Below are 24,721 nucleotides of genomic sequence, written 5' to 3'. Positions count from 1 at the left end.
GTGTGGGGTTGGGGAGGGGGGATAGAGGCCTCTCAATGTGTACACAAGTTCCGGCCCACGGTTTTGCGGCGCACCATTTCGACGTCGCACACCATACAGCAAAACCGTCGAGCGCCACACCAGCCCTGAGCGCACTCGTCTTTCTCTGGTTCCCTCGGAACCTGCCTCCCCAGGCGGCGTCCCATTTCTACCCGACGGCAACGGTCGTCCTGAGAGGCGCTTGATCTGCCGAGTGGTGTCGGGCTGCTAAGCACGAGGTCGCGGGGTCAAATCCCGGCCACGGCGGCCGCATTTCGATGGGGGCGAAAGTACCCGTGTACTTAGATTTAGGTGCACCTTAGAGAACCCCAGGTGGTCCAAATTTCCGGAGTCCTTCACCATGGCGTGCCTCATAGTCAGATCGTGGTTTCGGAACGTAAAAACCATAACTTTTTTTATCTTCTTTTTTCAATGATGTCGCGATTGTCATCGTTCTTCGCTTGAGAACTATCAAAGCGCAGCGAAAAGCTATTCACAGGCGGCATTTTGAAGCGTCATTCACAAGATTCCACACCGTTTGTCGACAAGAACCGATTGCTGTGAATGGCACATGGAAATCTGCGGCGACGTCACGTGCAAACTATTCGTGTATAGGAATGAGAGCACGCCTTCTACCCTCCCCCCAACGACTCCGCACGTTAAGGATGCTCACAGGTAAACAACACAGACGGAGAAAACATTGGTTTACAAGTTTTGGTAAGGGCAACATGCACTGAGGCTTCGCGTGCTAACCGCAGCGCCGTCTAGCGAGCGGAGAGAGCTATTTTCAGTAGCACCCGCTGTATCTTGCGTCGGCAAATTTTGCGCTCGCCTTGAGGTGCTGGGATCCAGTTTCTGGCTTCGCGCTAGAACCTGGAAGCGCATGCTCCCCTATCCACGCGCGTAGCCACAGACAGACCCTGTCTGGACTTGGTCGGGCCAAAGCAAGCGCTTATACACAAGCGCCACGTCGGTGCGCAATAAAACAGCGGTAGCGTCTCTAATCCACCGCTGGTTCTGCTGGCTCCGCATGGCTCCTACAGCATTTCTTGCCATATGTTGTTTCCGGAAAAGACCTCCGTCCAACCGAACCTGTTACGCAAACGACACGTGACATCTCACCTCCGCCTCGTCGCTGCTGCACGCTATTACGGGATCGAGGCGGCGTATGCATGGCCTAATGATCGCGTGACTCCACGCTAGCCGTCGCCAACAAACAAATCCCGTGCGCGCGCACATCTGTGCGGAAGAGCAACCCCGCGCGGATAACGCGCCGGCGACTCCCGTCACGTTCATGCGTCACCGCCACGGCTCGGGCCAATTAGAAGCGGCACGCGGTCGTGGCTTGCACCGCGGGTGAGAGAGATCTCTCGACACGCGCCATGGACTGGGTGAAAAGTGTGTATAAACCGAGCCGAGTAAATGCGTTGGCCACCCGCTGGCCACGCGCTCTGATACGTGTGGCCTGCGTGCTTTGCGACCAATGTGTGGCTGCTGTAAACAGAAATTGGCTATCTATGCAGCCCTTCGCGGCAGCCCTCTGGGTATGCCGACAGGACGTATTCATCGTCCAGTGGTCGACGTTGTGTAGCGGCCGAACAGCCTAGCGATTACCCATATCCTTTTGTAATCAGTTGATCAATATGCCGTGGGACAGTTGAGGTGTCCACCGAACTTCTTTTTTTGAACGCTGAAATAAATCGACCAGAGATAGCGCTCCTCGAATTACTGCTAAGGGGAATGTCGCCGACTATTCAGCGACAAGCATCGCCGCACCTAAAGGTGCAATCACTCGCGCACAACCCTCAAGGCCGAGACGGGCCGAAGCTAACGATGCGCATTTATTTATACAGTTAACTATAACGACCTAAACAGCGTCAACTTAACGTTCCAGGTGACTCATATATATATTATGAGAACTCCGGCGTCGGAGCCAGCAGTCGAGGAAGTGGAGGACAAAGTGACTCAGGAGTGCGAGCGGGGGTTCGAGGCTCGGCTGGGATCTCTTGGGCGCGGCCGGCCAAGACCATGGGGCCTGCTGGCATGGACTGTGGTACTGCGCCGCTCCCACAATATATACCGATGCCTCGCCACTATTTCACGTGGCCGCCGAGTCAGGCATCTGACTATATATATATATATATATATATATATATATATATATATATAGGGGGGGGAAGCATTGAGCAGAGTTAATTCCTCGGAATAACGCCTGGGAATGCTGGTGTAGCAGCGCGCGGACGCGTAACCATGCGACTATTTTCATATTTCGCGCGTTTCCCTTATAACGCGGAAAATTATTTACGCGAGATATAGAACACTGAAAACAACTGCATCGGGTGTCTTGAAACACAATTATTACTCGTATATCAACATTCGCGCCTTAACTTCAGTAATTAAACAGTGCGTTAATTATTCTAATCTATTTATCGATAGTTCAATTATGAAAAACATTTCCCGACGCACTATACGTCACTGCTGACAGAATATAATTGGTTGCGTCCTCGTCTAAGACCTTGGCTAACGTTAGCTGGGACGCCCTGTGTATAGCGATTACCGCTTGTGAAAACGCAAGAAAGATAAGAAAAGCAGGCTTTTTCTTACAAAGATCCTTAGGGCAACAAAGCCAGCTTTAAAGGCGTCTGCTACATGTGTGAGACATCGTAGTAGTAGTAGTGACGCTACGTACGTCATTTGAAAATAAATATTACGATGTAATAATAATAATAATATTTGGGGTTTTACATGCGAAAACCACTTTAATTATGAAGCACGCCGTAGTGGAGGACTCCGGAAATTTGGACCACCTGGGGTTCTTTAACGTGCACCTAAATCTAAGCACACGGGTGTTTTCGCATTTCGCCCCCATCGAAATGCGGCCGCCGTGGCCGGGATTCGATCCCGCGACATATTACGATGTATGGAAGTGATGATCACCCGCGACAACGGGGGAGTGGCTACGGCGCTGCTGAGCACAAGGTAGCTGGCTCAATACACAGCTAAGGCGACCGCATTGCGATGGGCATTAAAAAAAAAAGAAAAGTTCGTGTACTTTGATTCTGGCACGCGTGATACAATCCCAGGTAATGGAAATGATACTGCGGGCCGCTACACAACGACGTTCCTCATAGGCCAAGTGTTGCTACCGGGCGTTATGAACGATTAATTAATTAATTGATTAATTGATTGTTCACCGACTGCACGCGAACGCAAATTCAGCCCGAACGGCGCCGCTTACACAGCTTAGCCGGTGCTTTGCGTTTGCAAACAAAGGAAGGTACAAGCAGAACAAAGTACAAACGAATAATACAAACAAAACAGACGAAGGTATCGAATCGGAAGACTGCATGTTACTGTGTGTCGTAATTGACATTTCACTTCGCCGGTATTTGCACCGCCCACCGCAACATACGAGACCGAGGCTAGGATTCTGCTCTGAGACGACCCGAACTATGCTCTGCCAAAAGAAGTGAGCCAAGTTACGCAAAAACATCTGGAAGGACAATGTATATGCTCTCGTTCTTGTGTTCGTTCTGAACTCCATTTCCGCCAGAACAATAGCGAGAGTTTTATTTTCTTCGGTATGCAGTGAACTATAAGTACCAGGAAACAAATTATAGCGCCGTCGTTTGACCCGAACTCGCAGTTCGAAACGCAGAGCGAGTGTATGTATCTGCCGTGTTTGCGCACAGACTTGAAGTGTTTCAAAACACATAAACACGGAAAAAAAAATTCAGCCCATTTGCACCGCTTTGTATACGTAGCCAGAAAAGTTGTATTTTTCTCCTTCGCATTATCGCAGGCTTTCACAGCGTATTGTGCGCGTGCTTTTGCACCGGTCATAAAACGCGTTCATTAATATATAGTTATTCTGAGTGCTCTGCGTGAACGGTTTCTAATTTTCACAAAAGAGAGAGTACTTTCATTTTTTTCTCTCACAACTCACAAATTCCTTTTTGTGGATATTTTCTTCAAGATTAACTTCCACGGAGCTCTCTCTCTCTCTCTCTCTCTCTCTCTCTCTCTCTCTCTCTCTCTCTCTCTCTCTCTCTCTCTCTCTCTCTCTCTCTCTCTCTTTTGTTTTTGATGTCATTTTTTTTTCAGATCCGAGGTTTCAGAACCGGAATACGAGGCACGCCGTAGTGAGGGGTGCTCCGGATTAATTTTCACCAAGTGGGTTTCTTGAACGTGCATCCAAAGCACGGCGGGCGAGCGCTTTTGCATTCCGCCCCCATCGGAATACGGCGCCACCGAGGTCGGGATCGAACCTGCGACCTCTACAGCTCAGCAGCGCGACGCCATAGAGCCACTTGGGCTACCACAGAGTGTGGTTCTGTTATGTTTGCTGGTGAACCTCTAATTTTGTTGTCGCTGAAACGCTCTTGAACGCTGCAGTCGAATCCAGTACACAGAAAAATTGTGAGGACAAGTCTACAGGAAGGGCGTAACGGCACACAGCGACATGACTATGCAGTAATTAAGAGAGTGCGCCTTGATACTTTTTAGCACAAATTAAATAACATTATGCGATTGCAGAGGTTTAACGCATAATGCAGAAAAAAAAGAAGACAAGGTATATATATATATATATATATATATATATATATATATATATATATATATATATATATATATACGACACCGCGTTGGCATCGATCAACACGCCCAGTTAATCAACCACAATGACCGCCGCGCGAAGCCTGCAGGGAGCCGAGCGAGCGCGCTTTGCAAGGTGATAATTTTTAAGAAAGTACTGCGTTACAAATAAACTTCATTCAAATTGTCCGACGGTAGGATTCGAACACAGGACCGCTAGCGCAGAAGGCCGATATTGAAGCTGTTACGCCAGGGACGCATGGACAAGCGGAACCACTGCCCATCTGTAATGCAACCGGGCCTTGATACTAATAAACTAATACTAATAGTAATACTAATAGTACTAATAAATAAATAAATAAATAAATAAATAAATAAATAATCAGCGACTGTGGCTGCTTGCAAAGTCTTGTCACCTTCTGCATTAAAAAAATATATAAATTGCTTTGTAATTTAGTTAAATTTAGGCCAAGATAACGCTTAAAGCCACAAGAACGTCTGAAGCCCCAAGCACGAAGATCAGGCAAATCCGTGCACCACCCAGCGTTCCCGTGCAGTGGCTGAACGACCGCAGCGCCAGAGTTCCCTCGAGTGATTAATTGTGGGAAACTCTGTGGTTGTGGCGTCGCTTTGTTGAGCACAAGATCGCGGGCTCAATTCTCATCAGAGAGGGCCACATTCCGATGAAGGGGCGGATTGCAAGAAAAAAAGAAAAACGCCTGCCCTGTATACTTCGATTTAGGTGCGCGTTAACGAGCTGACAGGTGGTCAAAGTCAATCCACAGTCATCAATCAATCAATCAATCAATCAATCGAGCAAAACACAAAGAGCACGCAAATATGGGGCAAGTATAAAGCAAGTAGCTCGGGAAGCGGGGGAAGACAAGTCATTCGGATGGAACAGGCGCCATGCATGCAGCAGGTCTCAGTTGTGACCGCCAGAATTGTGTAGCTTTTGCACGTTTATCCGTTTACGAGGCGACGACTATGGGCGGTGCTGCTATTCGCGCACGTATACAGGTGCTGTGGGGACCCACGCGCGGAAGGGCACACCGCGGCCTTGGGAACAACTCGTGCCAAGGCTTTGCGGAGACAGAAAGCCTCACGAAGTGAGAGAGCGCTGAGCTGTTGCGACGTACACTGACCGGCAGCTGATTGCGTCGAAGCGTTACGCTCAGTTAAACTGCTGCAGCGAGTCACACACACACATCCTGCTTTATTTATTTATTTATTTATTTATTTATTTATTTATTTATTTATTGCCGGAAAGCCGACCTAACCAAACTTTTCTCTACAAAGTTCGTCGCTAGGACTTCCTCTAGGCCGGAATGCATCAGTAGGTTTAACGCGAGCACTAAATTATTTAATAAGCGCAGCCTCATCCTTGCGCGCGATATTCCATTCCTTCCCCCAATCTTTTTCTTTAGTTCATTCCCCGCATAAACGGCTGATGGAGTGGCGATCGCCAATTGTGTCGTTCTGGTTTCGCCCGTTCTTTTTTTTTTTTTTTTTTATTCTGCGCCGTCCCCTTTTACGCCCAAAAGAGGCTCGCCCAAGTTTCCATTTTGGCGCCATGCAAACTCCCTCCGTGTATTTACAAGCGATCGCTTTGTTCGCGCGAAACGCTTGCGCGGTCGTTGTGCACTTCTATAAGCCCGGCGAAGGGCACGCATGCGTGAACGCCCTCGCCGCAGACACGGCAGACGTAAAAGTGACACAGCCCTGGACGTGCTTCCTTTCTTTCTGGGAAAGGTCGTCGAACTACGCCTTGCTTTCCTTCTCTTCTGCTATCCATCTCCTTCTTTTCTGTTTCTCCTTTCTTTAGGCTTATCGCTTACTATCACGGTGGGAAACTTGAAACCTCCCTCACAGGAATAAAAAAAAAACAGTCCGAATATGTTTCATCCCGCAAGTTTTGATGCACCAGACGGCGCATTTTATGGAGCGGCTGCAGGGAGCTGCGAGAATACGGGTGTACGACCGTTAACTACTCTCTCTCTCTCTCTCTCTCTCTCTCTCTCTCTCTCTCTCTCTCTCTCTTAGACCGTGTCTCTGAGGGAGCACGCATTACGGTGACCCCGACCACTCACCCGCGGTGACGAACTCGCATCGCCACCAATAAAAATAAATAATAATAAACAATATAAGTAGAAAAGAGTAGTCGTCACGAACGAGGTCGTGGGTGCAGAGTGACGCAACGCATCGACCCTCCTCGAAAGTCTTGAGTCAGCCGTCTGGAATCCCAGGGCCGATGCCATGGTCTGCTGACTACTGGCGCGGCGCCCAGCGGGCTGCGACTGACAATGGGCTCGAGCGACGGTTTTTCCGTCGGCTAAAGAAAAAGGAGTTTGCGGACAGCCGTACGGAATCGCTGGAGCTATACGTCATAGAAAGTACGAAGGTGAATAATAGCGGAGTGCCGAACGCGACCCTTTCTCTTTGCAGTTCGCGAATCGCCAGGCAACAAGGTATAGTGCAGTTGGCCCCACATTTCTTTTTCTTTTTTTTTCTTTTTTTTGCAGGGAGAACGGTCTGCCCCATATTTTAGGCCAGTTTCCGAGAATACGCGCTGAAAGAGAGTAAAGTTCGCTATGAGTGGGCGTATGCGGAGTATAGATGTACTGTATTAGGTAATACGAAAACTCTACTCGAGAACACCTCGTTCAATTTCGGAAGACCATTAATTTGCTCGGGGCGTGTGGATTTGAACATGACATACGGTAAGCTATCAAGCAGTTCTTTTCCCGCTGGGCATTCAAGCCTCTTGTAACAGCTTTATGTTCGGCGCAGATGGCCGTTTGAATGTAGATGCGGGTGCCTTCTTATTTTGCACATTGTTTACATTGTCAGGTCTTTATGTGACGAGGAGATTGGGCGTTGAACCGGCGGGGTCGTTTCCGGCGGCGCAACAATGCTCTACGACAAAACGAAGACAAACATTTGCGAATGAAATGAACAACACTTGCGTGACATCTGCAGCTATATACATTGTGCAGGCGAAGAGCTGGACACGTGACAACATGTCTTGGATCTGAATGTGTAGAAGCGCTTTGTGTGCCGATGTGATGAATCAGCCGATACATACTTGAAGAAAACTTGTTGATATTTGTATTGCTCACTAGGCCTGCAGCGCGCGCGCGCACACACACGCACACGCACACGCACGCACACACACACACACACACACACACACACACACACACACACACACACACACACACACACACACACACACACACACACACACACACACACACACACACACAAGCGCGGGCAAATTATGCCGAGCACTTTGTTAAGCGGAGTTGCTGACTAATATATAGCGAGTACGATGAACGCCTTCGAACGCACCATCATGGTTTCAAAGGCAGCAGGCGCATACGTACGTAACGCAATTGGGATCCATTCTATCCGCAAGAAGCGTTTACTTCCTCATTGCCGTGCAGAAAAACAGAATCGTCACTCCTGCCGAGACGCGTTGATCAGTCAATGTTTTCTTTGCTACAATCTTGACAGGCTGACGCCCTTGACAGCGCTCGAGGCTTCACGCGAATGTGTGTCGTCAAAACGCTGTCTTCACGGACGATTTTCTTTGGAGCAAAGCCCAAGGAACTTCGTGGATCACTTCTACTATATGGTGCGGTGAGCCGCAGCAAACTGTAAAGTATATAGACAAGGCTAAACTAATACTGCAACCCCGTCACGTTATGTTTTCGCACGAAAGGAAGCTGGAAGGAAAAACACCGCATGCGTGACCAGCCATGAACCATTAGGTGGAGAGTCTGAAAAATTGATCAGCGCACACTCAGTGACATAAACAGTATGATTTAGTCCAAAATGAGACGCCTAATCAGTGTCCCTATGCCGATTACAGCTCAGTTTTGATAAGAAGGCCTTCAGCACCATCTTTTACAACTAATGATGTTAACCTAACCTGTCTTAGCAAGGAGTTTATTTGCATTGCATTTAAGAAAAGTTAAAGTTGTGTTGCCTTGAATATCAGTCACATCCTCTTTTTAAGAGTCAATTGCACTATATATATATGAAATTGGCAAATGCGGCAAACAGTTGCAGGGGACCCACTGCTGTGAACCGCTACCTTTCTTTTGCAAACATTTATTCAATCGCGTTTGCGTGACGGGACTGCACAGGCTGTACGGAACGAAAGAGACAAGACTTAATCATGTAATCCAGTGAAACTGGAGTGACCAATGCGTAATAATTATTAACGCGGGCTGCCTTTTTACATTCGCCGAGGCTTCGCGACTATACTCTGTGCACTAGATCATCGTAAATCATGTACATTGATTAAAGGACGCACGAATAGTGCCCGGACAAGTATGTAGTATGCGCCTTAAAAACTGCACAGCTTTTATACACCCACACAAGCTACCCGAAGGCAACATTGTTTCGAGGGTCCTGAATCCGGCAACATTGATGCCTTCAGATAGCATGTGCGGGTATATTGGCCAGTCTGTGCCTTTTATTCAACAAATATAGCATAACCACCACATAGAACTTAATATAGCTATTGAGTAATACAGCTTCGCTGGTCTAGCTTCCATCTCCAAATAGTGGAAAGGCTTTGAATTTTTCATCGACTTTCATTTCCATTAATTTGTCATTTCTTTAACCAAATTAGTAAGTACAAGTAATTTCCCCTATGTTGTGCTTGGGGTCTTTATTTGTTGGCTTCCTATGGTATACATGTATATTATATTTGCGGGTGTGGATGACTGTATGTTGTTCTTTCCTCCCTTTGATGTTCAAAAATGTCACGCGTAGCGCGGACGGGGGTTCTACACGGAGCGAGGTCGTGATTCGGACGCTGTATTCGCGACCTAGGCGATCCGACCTCGTGTTTCCCTCCAGTCATGTGTGCGCGTGGCACCATGTTATGTTGTAGCAGCAGTTGATCCGCTCTCCGAAGATTTCGAACACGTTTTTCGACGCCACCCCAACGATAAAAAGGAGGCACGTCGCTCGTGCGTCTGTGGGCACCATGGCCGAAATGTTTTTGTTTTTTTATGTTCGGCATTCTAGATAGCGAGCGCTATTTATCAACCCCCGTATCCGGTGTTTTGTTACCTGACTTGTATAGTGTTCCCGTAAATCTGCAGCTCTATATCTTCGAGCCGGCAGCTTTTCTAGCGTATTAGTTACGTACACGGATAAACTCCCGACTCGTCCGGCGCGCATGTAATGCCCGTCTTTTGCGTGAATGCCTCTACTTTTGAAATTGCTCTTTCAAGCGTCTCCCGTTTCTCCCCGTACGAGACCCGATGCGCCCAGATTGTGGCGCCTGCGCAAATCGCGCAACCGAGGTTCGTTTCTTCTTCTAAATATAGGGAGAGTTCCGTCATTCCTAAATTGAAAAGCAAAGGGGAGAGTACATGGATCCCCGGAGAGTACCCCGATTCGGAAGGTGGAAAAGCTCCGAAATCGTGGATCCCCACGCCAATAGTATCTGTGCGGTTCTCGAGGAAATTTGTGCGCCCGTATTAGTAGGGTCTCCTGCCGCACCCGATGCTCTCCAGTCTCTCGAAGATTGTCTTACGTGAGATCGTGTCAGAGGCTTTCCTGACGTCGAGAGCCAGCACTATATCTCGTCCTCAGTGCTGTGTGGAGGTGACCGGTGCATCGGGAAAACATTCTGTGCCGATACTTGCGACCTGACACCAAAAATGTTATCAGGGGATAAGCTGTGCTTTTTCTGTATATTCTGACAGTCTGTTCCGAATTACTTTTGCGAAGAGTTTAACCATACAGGAAATCAGGAAGGTGGGCCGCAGATTTTTATGTGTTTCTGGGATTACCTGGCTTAGGGAATAAGAATTATCCACTCCTCCGAGACCTCTCCGTCTTCCACCCAGACTGTTTCATTGAAGAAGTCTGTTAGTCGTTTAAGTGTCTCATTGTTCAGGTTTCGAATCAATGTGTTTGTGATTTCATCTACTCCCGTTGCCGTATTGGTGTTCTTGCCCGTTATAGTTGATTGTTTTCTCGGTATTTCCGCATGTGCCTAAATATTTTTTAGCTCTTCGATCAGTTCGTAGTTATTGCTTTCGTATTCGTTTTCAACTATAGCTTTAGTGCGTTTCCTTTCTTTTTTATTGGGGGGGGGGGTGACCATATTGGCGTCTGTGGGGTCCGTCATACATCTAAGGACGGCCCACGTTTTCTTGGTACTTAGTGTACCTTTGAGGTAGTCGCAAAGAAATGACGCCGATTGCTTTCGCTTAGCTCTTGTGCGTATGTGTCCGCTGCTTGCGCTAACTGAGCTTTTCTGATCCAAAGTATTTAGGGAATCTTTATTTAAGCCAAGCTTTCTTTATCAAGGTTCGCAAGTTTGTACGTGCCACTGTGACACAAGAGATATACATTTCTTAAATGTATTTATAGATGTGTCGTGCTCCTCTGTCGTACGCCTCTATCCGTCACTTCCTTAGACATAGCATCCAACTTTACTTTCGTTCATAACTTTCAGCACAGCTTGCGAAGAGATGTAGTGCGCAAACATAAACGTTGCATACATTAAAGTTGTGACATTTGCGGCGCATAGACGTTAGGTTACACACTCCATAGGATGAAAACAAAGACGATTGTACACATCGAATTCAGCAGTGTATATAGCTTTTAATTAACCGCTCCCCGAATTCTTCACTTAAGTTTCCAGCAGATGTGCGCGTGTGCATGCGTGTGTGCATGTGTGTGTGCATGCGTGCGTGTGCGCGTGCGTGCGTGCCCCCGCCACATCTTCGTGACGTCACGCTCCGCAGCCCTGTCCCACAACACGGCGGTGCTAAATCCCGAAGCCGCGACGGCGGCCGCGGAGCGACAGACGGACCGGACGAGTTTGGCTGCAAGCGCTTCGGTTACTGGGGCGACCCAATCATTCGTCAAGGGTGGCGGGTGCGCGGGCTCTTAAAACCGAAGGTTCGTCTCGCGGGGCGGGTTCGCGACATTTATTCCAGACGGTCGCCGAGCGACGCGCGCGCGTGCCAAGCAGGCGGCGACGATTTCTCTTCCTGCGCCCAGCTTTCTTCGGGGCTTCGGCGGCTAAGTTTAGAATGCGCTCGCCGCGGGAGAGTTCGCCGCCGCCGCCGCGTGCATGCAACAGGAACGCCGCAACGCGACGCGGGAAGCGCGTCCGATCGGAAGTGCCGTGGTGCGAGGCCGGAGGAGCAAGGCGCGTTCCTTCCTACGCGCGCGCCAGTGGGCAGGACGACCGTCAATTTGTCGGCCTCGTGACACCCGCGCCCTCGGTCCTGAAGAGCGTGAGGAGACGTCTTCGCGCTCCGCCGAGACAGACGTCTTCGCGATGGCAAACTACGGTGTAGCCCCCGAGGACCGATTTCACTGCACGTTTCTGCAGTGTAAGTCGTCGTCGTCGTCGTCGAACTATATTAAGTGTACGACGAAGGCCTGGCTCCCCCAGCGATCCGAATTGACTTGTCCTGTAGCAGTCAACTTCATTCTTTGCCTCCACGTTTTCCCCTCCGTTTCCGACACATCGGGATAAATGTTCGTCGTCATTAACACAGAGGAGATGTTACTGGAGCAGACTGCTGCCGCGCGGAAATTCATAGGAGGTGGAGACATTTTAATTTTCCGAAGCTTAGGTTAGGTCTGGCTTTAGTGGTTGGACAGCTTAGAATCACATCTGCATAGTAATATTAATTATACCTGGTATTCCTATTTTCAATAGATACACGGTCAAGTTATCCATTCTTACACGGTTTAGATGGTAACAGACGGGCGGCCCATGCTCATGTATCTTTAGAATTCGCACTATTGCCGAGGGAGACACCAAGATGACCGTGAATTCATGTACCTAACAACACGTAGCCTCGTGAAAATTTAGTACGGTATAAAAGCGGCAGAAATTTTGTATTCGCCTTTAAATAAATGATCAGCTTTTGTCCTGAGAGCTTCGTGATCGCCGAGCGCAGAATCTGCAAGACAGCGGCGCAGCTATTTTCGAGTCTGTCAACGTTGTGCTCGCCTTCTTTCTGTCCAGTATGCTAATGTGCGATGAGCCTTTCTTCAGTGCCTTCTCCTCCTCCTCCCCCCCCTCCCCTCGTTTACGACCCCATCTGTAGTTTCTTTGTCCTGGCGTACCAAACCTCCGCTCATCAACGGCTGGCCTATTTGCAGTTCGTGTAGCGTGATTTAGTCATCGAACTCAACTTTTAAATAGATACTTTAAGAAGAAAAATTAAGTTAATAAAGGGACACTAAATAGAAACACACAATCTGTTAAGACTGACAACATATTCTTTGAAAAAAAAAAGCCTATAACTTTCATTAAATTCGCGGTAAGAGCTTGATTACTAGAAGAGGTTGCGAAGGCCGATTTTTCGTTTCTTGAATTTTGCGCAGCCAGAATTCTGCAGCGTGAGCAAGTCCATATGACGTCATAGGTTTCGAAATATTTTCTCACATTACGGGCCGTTGTGTCGCAGTGAACGTCCTCGCAATTAAGTTCAGTCCTTGGCTGCAACGTAGGCAATCTTTGCCACTAAATAAATAAATAAATAGAACCGAGAAGACTGTGCCAAATTTCAAGATGTCACGCCATCGCCACGTTTATTTCGTTATTGCGTCTTTTCTAGGTGATCAAGCCTCCTCTATAGCCATATAACTGGCTTTTTCATTTTCTTTCTTTTTTAATAATGTATAAGCGTAACTTACTAATACAGACCAACTTATTCTTTTAGTGTCCTTTAACACGTTGTTTCAAGTTACGCTTCTGCAAGACGAACACGACCACAGTGTATGTTACCGTAGATAAGGGGATACTTTTCAAACCTGAAAAGATGCAAAAATCAAACTTCGCCACGGATTTTGACTGGTGTCTATGCTGATGTCTTTTTAAGTGCTGAACGGCAAAGGACAACAACACTGCATCGCAGAAGAGCCGGACACGAAACCTAGGCATTTCTCAGAACCTTTATACTAGCATCTAAATAGCCCAGACACGAGAAAATGCTCTGAAATGCGTGACATATCACACGGACGCGTCGGCACTCAGTTGTGGCACGAAATAAACTAGTCTGGCATTAATTCATTTCCTCCAGGAATAATCAACAACTTCCTGCCAAATAAACGAAAATACGGTGTAGAAAGAAAACGTTTCCGATTTACTTTGAATTTACTAACTGTTGGTACGTAATTAAATTTCCGCAATGGTTGCGCGTTGTACGGCCTATATATGCAATCGCGTAATGAACCAACTGGCCCACACCAATATTCCGGCCTTCCTTTAAAAATCGCGAGCGATCCCGGCACGCGCGTGTCACGTGATCGCACCGATCCACGTTGTTGGAGCGTTGCCTGCGCACATCGACGCTAAAGTCCTTAATCGATGCTGCCACGTGGCTTGCGGAGTGTCATATATCCGCGCGCGAGCCTTCACCTTTTCTCCAGGTGGCGTCTTTAGGGCGACTTTAATAAAGCGATATGACAGCGGACTTAGCAGGGGTGGGGGTGAGGGGTGTCAGGCATCCTTGCCGGCCGCATCTCCCAGTTAGTAACCCGAACAGGCGTTCTGTATTTTTTTGTTTCTTTTGTCGCGCATTTATCGGATCTATAAATTGTGCAGCGGGTTAGCGCAAGCTGTCGTTGGCAAAGGTGCGCGCCCCAGGGCTCGTGCGCTGCCAGGCGCTTGACGTCACGGCCTGCGCGAATGCGCCCGTGTCGACACTTCCGAGAGAGAGCGCGGTTTCGGGAACGCAGGGCGCAGTGCGCGTGTGGCCTCATCGCGGAGTATACCGCATTCACCCGAGTTTTAGCCACTTCGTGGCTCGTCGAAGGGACGATAAAGAGAGGAATACTAATGATAAAAAGAAAAAGCTGGGCCGTATTAATAAATTACCTTTCTAGAGTATCAAAAAGACGGGAGGCAACGCCGCCTTTGAAATTCCCGCCAGCCAGCCAGCCAGCTGTGACGTCGTGGATTTTAAAGGCGCCTGCTCAAGCCTATGGCCACATTCTATAGGAGCCAATTAGGACGCAGCAAGTCTCGAAAGCTATCATTGTGCCACAACGGTCTAAATACGAGAAAAGTCGCTCGAAATCAGTGGTGTCACACTTAGAATACCGCCCATTGTGATTCTTATGCGCCATACTTTTAAAGAACATATGCATGACCTCCTTCTCTTATTCTGCTAAACAACCTGTTAACGTGAAATTAACAAAAATAGGGTTTCCAAATATCTTAGCAGTTTAAACTGGTGTATTGTTTCTCTTTAGTGGTTCGACGGTCTTTAGTCGTGTTTCGCTGTGAGGGCAAACACTTGTTTTTGAGCCCATTACGGTCAGTTTCCACAATCCTTCAACATCCTATATAGGGGAGGGAGATTAGAAGCGAATCGCGATTATTTGTATCTTAGAATTACCTGCGGCAGATGGAGAGATGTAGTGCAATCTGCCACGAGAAATCGCATGAGACACGAGAAATCGCAGTGGTCACTTAGCAAACTAATAATTAAGGACTCACGAATTGCTTTATGTTAATTAGGTTAGGGCACGTTTGCAATTGCGAAATTAGAGACGCGGTCAGTAATGATCTGTCCATTTCGAGCTAATCGTCCCTCGACAATTAACCCATGTGTTTCCCGTGGCGAGCATTTTAATACAATACTTCGCTCACCGAAGCCAGGGCGTATATACAACACTCGATATCCAGAGCTACCCGCAGTGCGGTATCAAAGGTTGCCTTATGGGGCAAAAATCACTCGTTACAATACAAGCGTCCAAGCTTACAGACAAACCTTGTCATTTACTGGAACCCCATTTGCCTGTCTCTCCTCTCTTCGGGCCGCTATAAAGGTTTCAGCCTCGAGGTCAACCCCATTAGCCGTTTACATGCATATGTGACGGTGGCGCATCGCACCCAAGCAAACCACGGCTTCCGGGATGGGACGGCGCACGGTGATAGGCCGCGGTGTAAACGGCGGCAATGCGTTACGTTAGGAGGGCGAATCGCATTAATGCGCCAGGATAGAGTACACCGAGAGATCGTTTCGCATGCAAACACTGGCGTATCGCATCGAGGGAAAGAGGAAAGGTGAGACCGCTGCCTGCAACGTGTGCTCTCCTCCACTCAAGATCGGAACGCACTCGCTGGAAATGGGGTTCCGGCTTGTTTAGGACGAAAGGGGACGCGCGACACGTAAACGTTGTCGCACAGTATTACCGATGAAAAGTACTGAAGGACCCTGGTGTTACTGTGATGCGACAATACACGCGATACGCTACTATAGAGAGAGGATTAGAATATGGGACGCAGGCAGCCGTGCACACACAAGAACCCAAATTCTGGTTGTGTTTTGCTGGGATTTAAATTGGCTTCCTTATGCAAGCACAGCACATGCGCTTTTGCGCTTCATAATCTAAAGCTCTCTATTGTCGGATTCCCTTAAATGCGGATAGTTAAGACGCGGTCAGTCGCCATTTGCTCCTTCCTCCTCCGTTCTTTCCTTTTTGTTTTTCGAAAGTAACAAGCCTATACGTGTATCCCTGCAGTGTATTCGTACTATACAGCGTTCACCCTGCTGCGAGTATTGGTGATGGAACGAGAAAGGAGGTTCGTGAAAGTGAAAACTACCGTCCTATCAAAAGTGGCTCGCAAGCTAAGACGAAACAAGAAAAGGCTCTTCTTAAGATCGCGTTCATACGGTAATAGGCGGCCTTACATCATTACGTAGACGGGAAGGCCGTGAGCAGACGCGCGACGCGGGAACCGTCACGTCGGGCGCTCAGGAGCTAGAGACGAGATATTGTAGTTCGCCGGCTGAGCACGGGAGCGGGCATGCAGGCCCAGGCTCGGTGCTCCGTCTTCTCGCGTCAGCCGAGGGCCAAGCTCGCGGGCGAGTCTCTTATAATTGGAAGGTGAAGCGACCGCGGCTGCAGAGCGTGCAGCAGGTATATGCACGATTCGTTGCGCAGCAGCGCGCATGCAGGCAGCCTCCATGGCAACGATTCTGGCATTAATGAGCCCCTGTCAGTTTCTGGTCACGTGAGCACGCCGGACGCTAGCTGAGCACGTGGTCGGTTCTACACCGGTGTTTCGAACGCGGCGATGGAAAAAAGCAAAACCGGATAATTGCAAGCCCGTAGGGCGACTATTACAACTTGTGCATACGAGAGCGTATGTACGCCCGTTCGGATGCACGCCCACACAAACACGCACACACTGTTTAGAGGAACCTCGAGCATTTCCCTATATATTCAAATACACGCAAAACGCATAAATGCTTTTACGAGACAACCGCTGGACCGATTTGAATGAAATTTGCTGCATTTCATAGTAAAAGTTAAAGTTCTAGTGACTCTATCAAGCAAAATCCTGATTTGGGGCCCGAGACTGTTCCCCGCTCCCTTCCAAGATTTCCGAAAACTGGTGTTCTAAAAAAAAAAACATAGAAGTACGAATCTTACGTATATGTAGCTCTCCACCCAAAGCAGATATCACAGTTCTGTACACTACATCTGTTAGAGCATCTCAAGCGGGAAAAAAAAATCTGATATTAAATTTTCAACTTACGTGAAATTTTTACTATGTTTACAAGGGTAGTGCGAAATTCCTATTCACAAATCAGAGCTATATCGCAGAGCGGGTAAAAAAATTCGCAATTTTCAGAAAATTTTATGAACAGATTGTCGGCCTAGGAAGTCTGCTTTCCACACTCACTAGATTTTCAGCTTTTCTTTAGTGGAATAAATCCCGTCAAAATCGCTGTAATGATTGTCGAGAATACCGATTTCTTAATTTCCATTTATTTAGATGGGAGATTCCGAACTCGACCTTCCTCTAATTATGGCCACCTTGCATGAGGGGGAGTGAGGGTGTGTAGGGGATCGTGTGTGTGTGTGTGTGTGTGTGTGTGTGTGTGTGTGTGTGTGTGTGTGTGTGTGTGTGTGTGTGTGTGTGTGTGTGTGTGTGTGTGTGTGTGTGTGTGTGTGTGCGCGCGCGCGTGCGTGTGTGCGTGCGTGCGTGCGTGCGTGCGTGCGTGCGTGCGTGAATGTGCGCAAACGGAATAACAAATTAGCTAATATAAATATACGCCAAATTAGCCAGTGGTTAGGCATACAGGCAATCGGTGCATAATCCATCGTCCCTTGCATTATCTCATTTCACTCGCTAGAAACGTCTAATCTTTGCATTTGAGAGGGCCGCTCCCACCCCTGTAAATTTCCGTGAGGAAAGGGAGGGAAGGAGCAGAGGAGGAAAGATCTCCCGCTGACTTCAAGACGCGTGCACACACATACACAAACACGCATGCGCGCACTTTTAACAACGTGCACTGAGGAAGGTCTCGCGACAAACAGATGCGTCTCACAGGATGCATGTCCGATAGAGATCAAAGAAATAACGTTCGCGTGCAACGGTCACTCAACTCAAAAGATGTCGAGAGCAGTGGAGCACAGAAGTCGCTCATAATTCACGCGCATAGGCGCGAGCACGCCGCTGATGGGGCCGCAGCTTGAGTCGCGATATTTATGCCCAGAGTTCCTGTCTGTGCCAACAGCACCAACAGCCGGCTTCGTTCATCTCCCTCTCTCCTTTATAACGTATATCTTTCAGTGCACTCGTAACGAACCTTCCAGCGACATGAATGCCGATGATCTCCTCGCTCTATATTTTTCGAAAGCATACACAACGACGTGTGAAATAGATGGTCAGCGGCAACTTGTCTGGCTGGAATACGAGTTAATGTTGAAGGACGAATGCAGCGTTCTTTAAGAATTCCTTTAAAGACATTCCCACAATATTTATGGAACAGTTTCGGCTAACCAGGAATCTCATACAATTTAAGGATCAACAAATTTCTGTACCTTCGGCGCACCGCTCAGGCGGTGAAATGTCAGGGCGAAATTTGCAGGCACGCTTATGTGATCAAGGCTTGTGCTTGGCTTATAGTTGTAACTTGTGTAATTGTGCCTTTGTCAACGCCACTCAGTTTCCACGGGACAGAACTGGAAGCTATACAAACAGTAAGTTTAGCGCTTTCAGCAACTTGCGCACGTGCTTCTATTGCCTCCGGCTCTTTCGCACTGCTTAACAGCTACGCCAGCCTGAGTAGTGCGACTTCTTGGCCCTGCGAAAAAGTAAACGACAGACTTTTCACCCGACGTCTATACAAGCGCGAACGCGCACTGTGCTGCAGATAAGGCAAGGGAAAGAGGGATGGTCGGGGGCACGGCCACATGGTCGGGTTATGTTGATACAGAGCGCGCGTCCTCGTCGTCCGTGACTGTATAGCCTGCGCGGGCAAGGACACACCGCCGTGATTACGAGCGGCTGCCGTGCAGCGCGACATGCGCGCTTGGTCTCGCCGTTGTACCGTGCAGTGTCGCTGAAGCTGTCAACATCAGTCAGTTGGCTAGCTGGGAATAACACCGTTGCTCTATCAAATTTACTATAAAGAGCTTCATGCGCATCAGTCCACTCAACACTTTGTACTCCATCCAGCCCTATATCTCACATCTAAGACTGACCGGCTCACTCTTCAAAACCAGCTACACATATCCCTTCAGGCTTTCTTCCACTTTTCGCTCAAGAGAAAGCTACTTCAAGGGAAACAGATACACGGGTTTGCACAGGCAAACTTATAATTATCTTTGCCTTCGGTCAAGCGGTATCACGCATTGTACCTCGCTCCAGTCCAGGGCTGGCCGATTATGCTAAGGGCGATTATATGCCGTGTTTCGCTCGTTTTACTTATGATGGGTGAAAGCGAATAGAATTGGAACAGAACGGTCACATTGTTCCGGCCCCTGAAAATAATTCGCGTGTTCGGCAGGTAACGATGATTTACGGTAAGTCAACTGTACCTTATGCTATCGCGTTTTCAGTTATCGTGACTGTCCAGCACACGGACAAATCACGAATAAATTTGTAAAGAGGACGGTATCATGTTCTCGTGAACTTCCGTCGTGCCTCTGCGAACGAAAAACTTCGTGAATTGGACCCCTGATATCGATCGCAAAATACGTCCAATCATACGCAGAGCATGAACACTAACACATTTTCACATCTCGGACACTCTTGTCTAGTGATAAGCGATCGGAGGTGTCACGGCGAATGTTTATCGCATCCCTCCCGTTTCGCTTCCACCACTCGCCGGGCCGCGCGCGTGTTGGCGTTGCAGGGAACTCTGGAAAGCTTCAGCGCAGTCTGCCCGTAGCAAACAAGCGGTCCTCACCAACCCGTGTCGCGATCCCGGCTCTTTAGCTTCTGCAACACTGTACACATTTAGTGAGACAGCGAATGCGTATGTACGCGCCTCGCTCGGTGTCCCACTGTGCAATGAGACGAGCCCACGCGAGACGCCAATGACGGCCGTTGGTTCCGCGTGGGCGCATACGCGGAGCAAGCGTGCCGGAGCGAGGCATCCACGGTGCTGTACACGGCTCGGTGCATGCAGTGCAAGCACGAGCGCAGCGTTTGCCTGTAAGGCCGATCGTCACAACACTTTCGCACGGAAGCCGTTTCCCGGTAGACTTTTCGTCACTGCTCGCGCCGGTAACGCTGCTATAGCGGAGAGAGAGAGAGAGAGAGAGAGAGAGAGAGAGAGAGAGAGAGAGAGAGAGAGAGAGAGAGAGAGAGAGAGAGAGAGAGAGAGAGATTCTTGTAAAGATTGAAAGCGCAGTAACTGTCTAAACGAGATTACGAAACTCGTATACGTGAAGCAACGTACGGCTCGATCAAAAGGTATACCCTGCTCGGTTATAGAAGTGGCGCCAGTCAATGAAGCACCAGCTCTCACCAACGAAAAAATCTTGAATATGGCACCGAAGTGGCAACGACGTAGCTGTTTGCAGATGCATAGAATCTGTTCGTAATTTCCCGGTGCCTTTCGCTAATGATAAATTTACCGCCACTATTCACTGGTGCTTGTTCTTACGAACTATGCACTGGCTTAAGAAACATGCCCTGGGGAAGAATTGGCAGCGTTGTTCGTACAAAAGGGAGCTTTGTAAGAACTGGAGCTCTTCGCAATTAGTGATATCGGGCATAATATTATCCAAGGCGGCTGGTCAAGGAGAAGTCGTTTTACGAAAGAAAAGCTTCACGAATTCCAATTGCTCGTCAGTGGTGTTATAGAAAGTGCGTGGTGACAGAAGAACAGGACAACAGAACTGCATTTAACATGGGTGAGTTCTTTACGATGGATAAAAGCAGCGTGGTAAAGTAGGTAACCAGCGTACAACAGGAAGGACGGAATACAATGAATAATATTTCAGAACGTTTCGCGCATGCGACAAGAAAACGGATGAGTTGTAGGGAAATAGTGAGTGCTAGCCACGAACAAGAGCAGTGATGTACAGGGACTGATGCGATTCCAGCGAAGTGAATTCAAACATTCAGATGATGAAATTGGCTGATGTGAAGATGCTGAGATAGATCTTTGGAGTGTGAAGGAAAGGTCGAACGATCACATCCCAAGAATAGCCACAACGTCGCTGGTGCACCACAGCAAAATTTCAAGTACGGAAGACTGAGAAGGCCAAGATACGCAATTGGAAGGACAATGTATCAGGAAAGAAGCAATCATGATCGACTCTGGTGACCAGATGGAACGAGGTTAGTCTATAAAGATGTGTACAGGCAATATTGCGGAATATCTCAAAACCGAGAACCTCAGGAAAGGATGATTGCCGGACAGGGCAAAGTCCTTGGCGTACTGCAATCGCGACGGCTGCTAGGCTGAAACATATTTATTTATGTGCACGTGCCCGGACCACTACTTTTCAAGCATCATTTTTTATTCGAGCATCAAGGGACTGGAACGGCCTTCCACACGCAATCGCAGCCATCACAAGCCCGTCTGCCTTTACCGAAGCTGTTGTCACCCATACCTCAAAATGAACGCCTGTTGCTAATGTTTATTTAACTAACCACCCCTTATGTAATACCCCGCCAATGCGTTTTTTAAGGTAATAAAGTGAAGTGAAGTGAAGACCCGTGAAAAACAGTGGCACGCTATGTATAAAATCCGTACACATCTCTCAAAACAGGAATGTGTATCACCGTCGAAGTGCTGCGATCACGAATCGACACTCATGCTGGATAAATTACGGATTCGCCAGAGCCCCCCACGCGAGTAATTTAACTGCCAAACTCTCAAACCATCATTCCCTCCTCGGAGCTCGCCGAGCCCAAGTACCTTGTCAAAGTGGGCCACCCGGGACGATAAATTTAGTCTCTCCTTATTCCTTCAGTGCATGAAACGAGAAGCAGCAGGATGTGTCCACGAACTACTCGACTGTAAGCTAGGGCTCGGCTCAAAGACTCGGTGATGTGCACGAGGGGCAATGAAGCCCATCCCCCATTTTCTCTCACGATAAATCACTGTGCAGGAGGAGAAGACATGGCCCCGATCTCACAAAACTGGAGCCGAATTCACGATCGAGGTTTTTTCGTCCGCGAGAATTCTTTGTAATTGGCCGGCCACCATCGGATACAACCTTAATACAGACCTTAATGTTAATTAAGGTCTGCATCACTATAGGCTGGTGCAGCTGCTTTGACGAACCGCTCAAGCTTGCGAATTCCTTTGTGAATGCGGGGCCGTGGTTTCCAGTCGTGCCAAGTCATGAACACCGAGACAATTAGACGGCGTAGAATCGCAAGTCATCGCCTGACGCCCGCAATTTTTACACAAATAAGGAATAAACAAAATACCAGAGAGAGAGAAAAAAAAGGTAAAATAACATTTCGAACCAATGCTAATGTCACATCGTCGCCTATAGGCAGAGAACTGATTGCAAGTGCAACGACAAAGCATTGCAAAAATATATATATATATCACAATGGAGCGACCGTTAAGTGGCTTCAACTTGCTGTCATAGTGACGTCACGCACGAAGGGGCCTCGGCCAGAGGCCGCCTCTACCTGTGTGCGTCTCGGGCGCTTCTATGCCACGTTTAGGAATCTGCCTTTGATGCGGTTCGGGGTTGGCAATGCGAAAAATAAAAGTACAACAACTTAAACGGGAAGAGGCTGAGCTCCCCAAGCACGGGCACCTCTTCATCGTCTTTAGGAGCAGGCTCGGGGGTATACGCGTGCAGTACCGTCCATTCACAAACCATTAAGGCTCCGGGAGTAGTGCAACTCTCGCGCGGCGAACAGCAAGAGTTGCATTCCCTGGGAGCGACGACCCATGCAGGCGCGTCCACGTAACGTCTGCCCTCTTTCACTCGAGGCCGCGGCTTTTAACAATGGCGCCGCGCCAATGAGTCGTCTGAAACGAACGTGCGCGCATGCGCTCCGCGCAGAGACCGACTAAGAAAAAGAAAAAAAAAGAACAGAAGAAAAAAAAGAAAGAAATACACACTAGCCAAACTAGAAGAAAAAAAGAAAGGTGGTGTGGAACGAAGAAGAGTGGTAAACGACAGCGCAGGGGGTGAGCCGCCGCTGCTGTGCTGCTGACCTGCCCGCAGGTTCGATCGGCATGGGCTGTGGAAGTTGGCGTATACATACACTTGGTTGGGAATCAAACGCCGAAGAAGAACAACGGACCTGCGCGCCGAGATTCGGGGCCAGGCGCGAGAACCAACCGGTCGAAGGCCAAAGCAAATCCCGAGACCTATGCCTGACCGACCTGTTGCTTTTTCTTAGGGGGTAACGGTGTAATGCACCATATATCACCGCGTAACGACCTTGTTGAGCGAGGGATGGTGAACAACCGTGTTGAGAGGACAGAGGAACGGGCAAGCGCCAAGTGACCCAGACCATGAAGCAAACAAAAAGCAGAGAGAGAGAGAGAGAGAGAGAGAGAGAGAGAGAGAGAGAGAGAGAGAGAGAATTCACATGGAAACGGTATAGATAGACATGAAATAGCCGCTTAATCGTGTACGGGTTAGCGCTTTATATCATGGTCGTTTCTGGAATGTATACTGTAGGCTGATTCGCGTAGCGGCCTGCAACGTCTGCCGGCGTGAAGCGATGGAAGGAAGACCGAGGTCCCCCATGTGAAGCCGTACACGTCACCAATCAGTCCGTATTCTTGCACCATTCTAAACCGGTCTCACACCTGTTTAACTTTTGTCGTAGACAACGGCGACGGAATGCTTACGAGGATTTAAAAAAACATTCACATGGTATATTAAACCCGCCCTATAGAGATGAGTAAGACCGCTGGCCGGCTGCGATGTTTCCCCTCTTGGATAGCAACCAACGACCTTTTTAACTAGAACGCGTGCCAAAAGTTAGCGGGCATACACTTGGACGCTGTAAAGGGTTAACCTGCAAGCCAGCTGTCGTAAGAAATATGTGAAACCGCCGGTCTGTTCCAATATCGCGGCAGAGCTTTCGGGATTGATACCGAAGCCGCAGCATTAATGTCAACCCGCCCTTGCTAACACCGCAGGTTCGCTTCTGTAGAGAAGACGACGACATCGAGGAACCAACAACGGCGACAACTCGGACAAGCATTGTTTGAGGCGCACTTTTTTCCAGTTAGGCCTTCCCGATTTGCACGTGGTCCGATCCTTTTGGCAAGGGCACACAGGGATCGCAGAGCCAATGAAGGCAGCAGTGTTTCTTTCTTTATTTTTTTTTTTACGGCGCCATACATAGCGTGTAGAAGGGCAGTAAAAATGCGTTCACAGTTGGAACGTCCGCGCAGAAGCCGAAGTTCGGGCACACGCAGCCGTTCTTTATAACCAAGCGCCCCGGGCCACAGATGTTTCGCAGGTTACGTCACCGGCGGTGCAAGCCGAGCACGGCGAAATGCGCAGTTGGATGGGGATCAAGAGAGGCACGCGTCGTTCGCACATCCCCCAGAAAGCCGCTAGTCATGCATGCACACTCCACGAAAAAAGAAGGCGGCGTCCGACGCTCTCACACACGCGCTCGACCGCCTTTCGCGCGAGTTCCACGCCGCAGCGCCGAAACGAAGAAAAGAAAAAAAGAAAACCGAGAAAGGTGCGCCGGCTCTGAGCGTAGGCTGTGGCACGTCCGCCTGTCGCCCCGCGCCTACAAAAATACATCGCAAAGCAAACGCGACGCCAGATGTGAGCGCGCACGGCCGGGCACAAAAGGCCGCCTTGCACCGCGCATTGCGGCGGTGGCTGTCTGCTCGGAGGGGACAGC

General features: G+C 48.7%; 1 protein-coding gene across 2 annotated transcripts in view; it reads right to left on the bottom strand.

Annotated features, from left to right (window-relative positions):
- Window positions 1-24,721, bottom strand: part of LOC142582962 (uncharacterized) — a 47,744-nt gene that overhangs the window by 22,527 nt on the left and 496 nt on the right. The gene's annotated exons all lie outside the window — the stretch shown is intronic.

Source organism: Dermacentor variabilis, chromosome 5 (assembly GCF_050947875.1).
Source record: "Dermacentor variabilis isolate Ectoservices chromosome 5, ASM5094787v1, whole genome shotgun sequence".
Classification (NCBI taxonomy): domain Eukaryota; kingdom Metazoa; phylum Arthropoda; class Arachnida; order Ixodida; family Ixodidae; genus Dermacentor; species Dermacentor variabilis.
The sequence above is the reverse complement of the archived record's forward strand: the minus strand, read 5'-3'. Positions and strand labels throughout refer to the sequence as shown.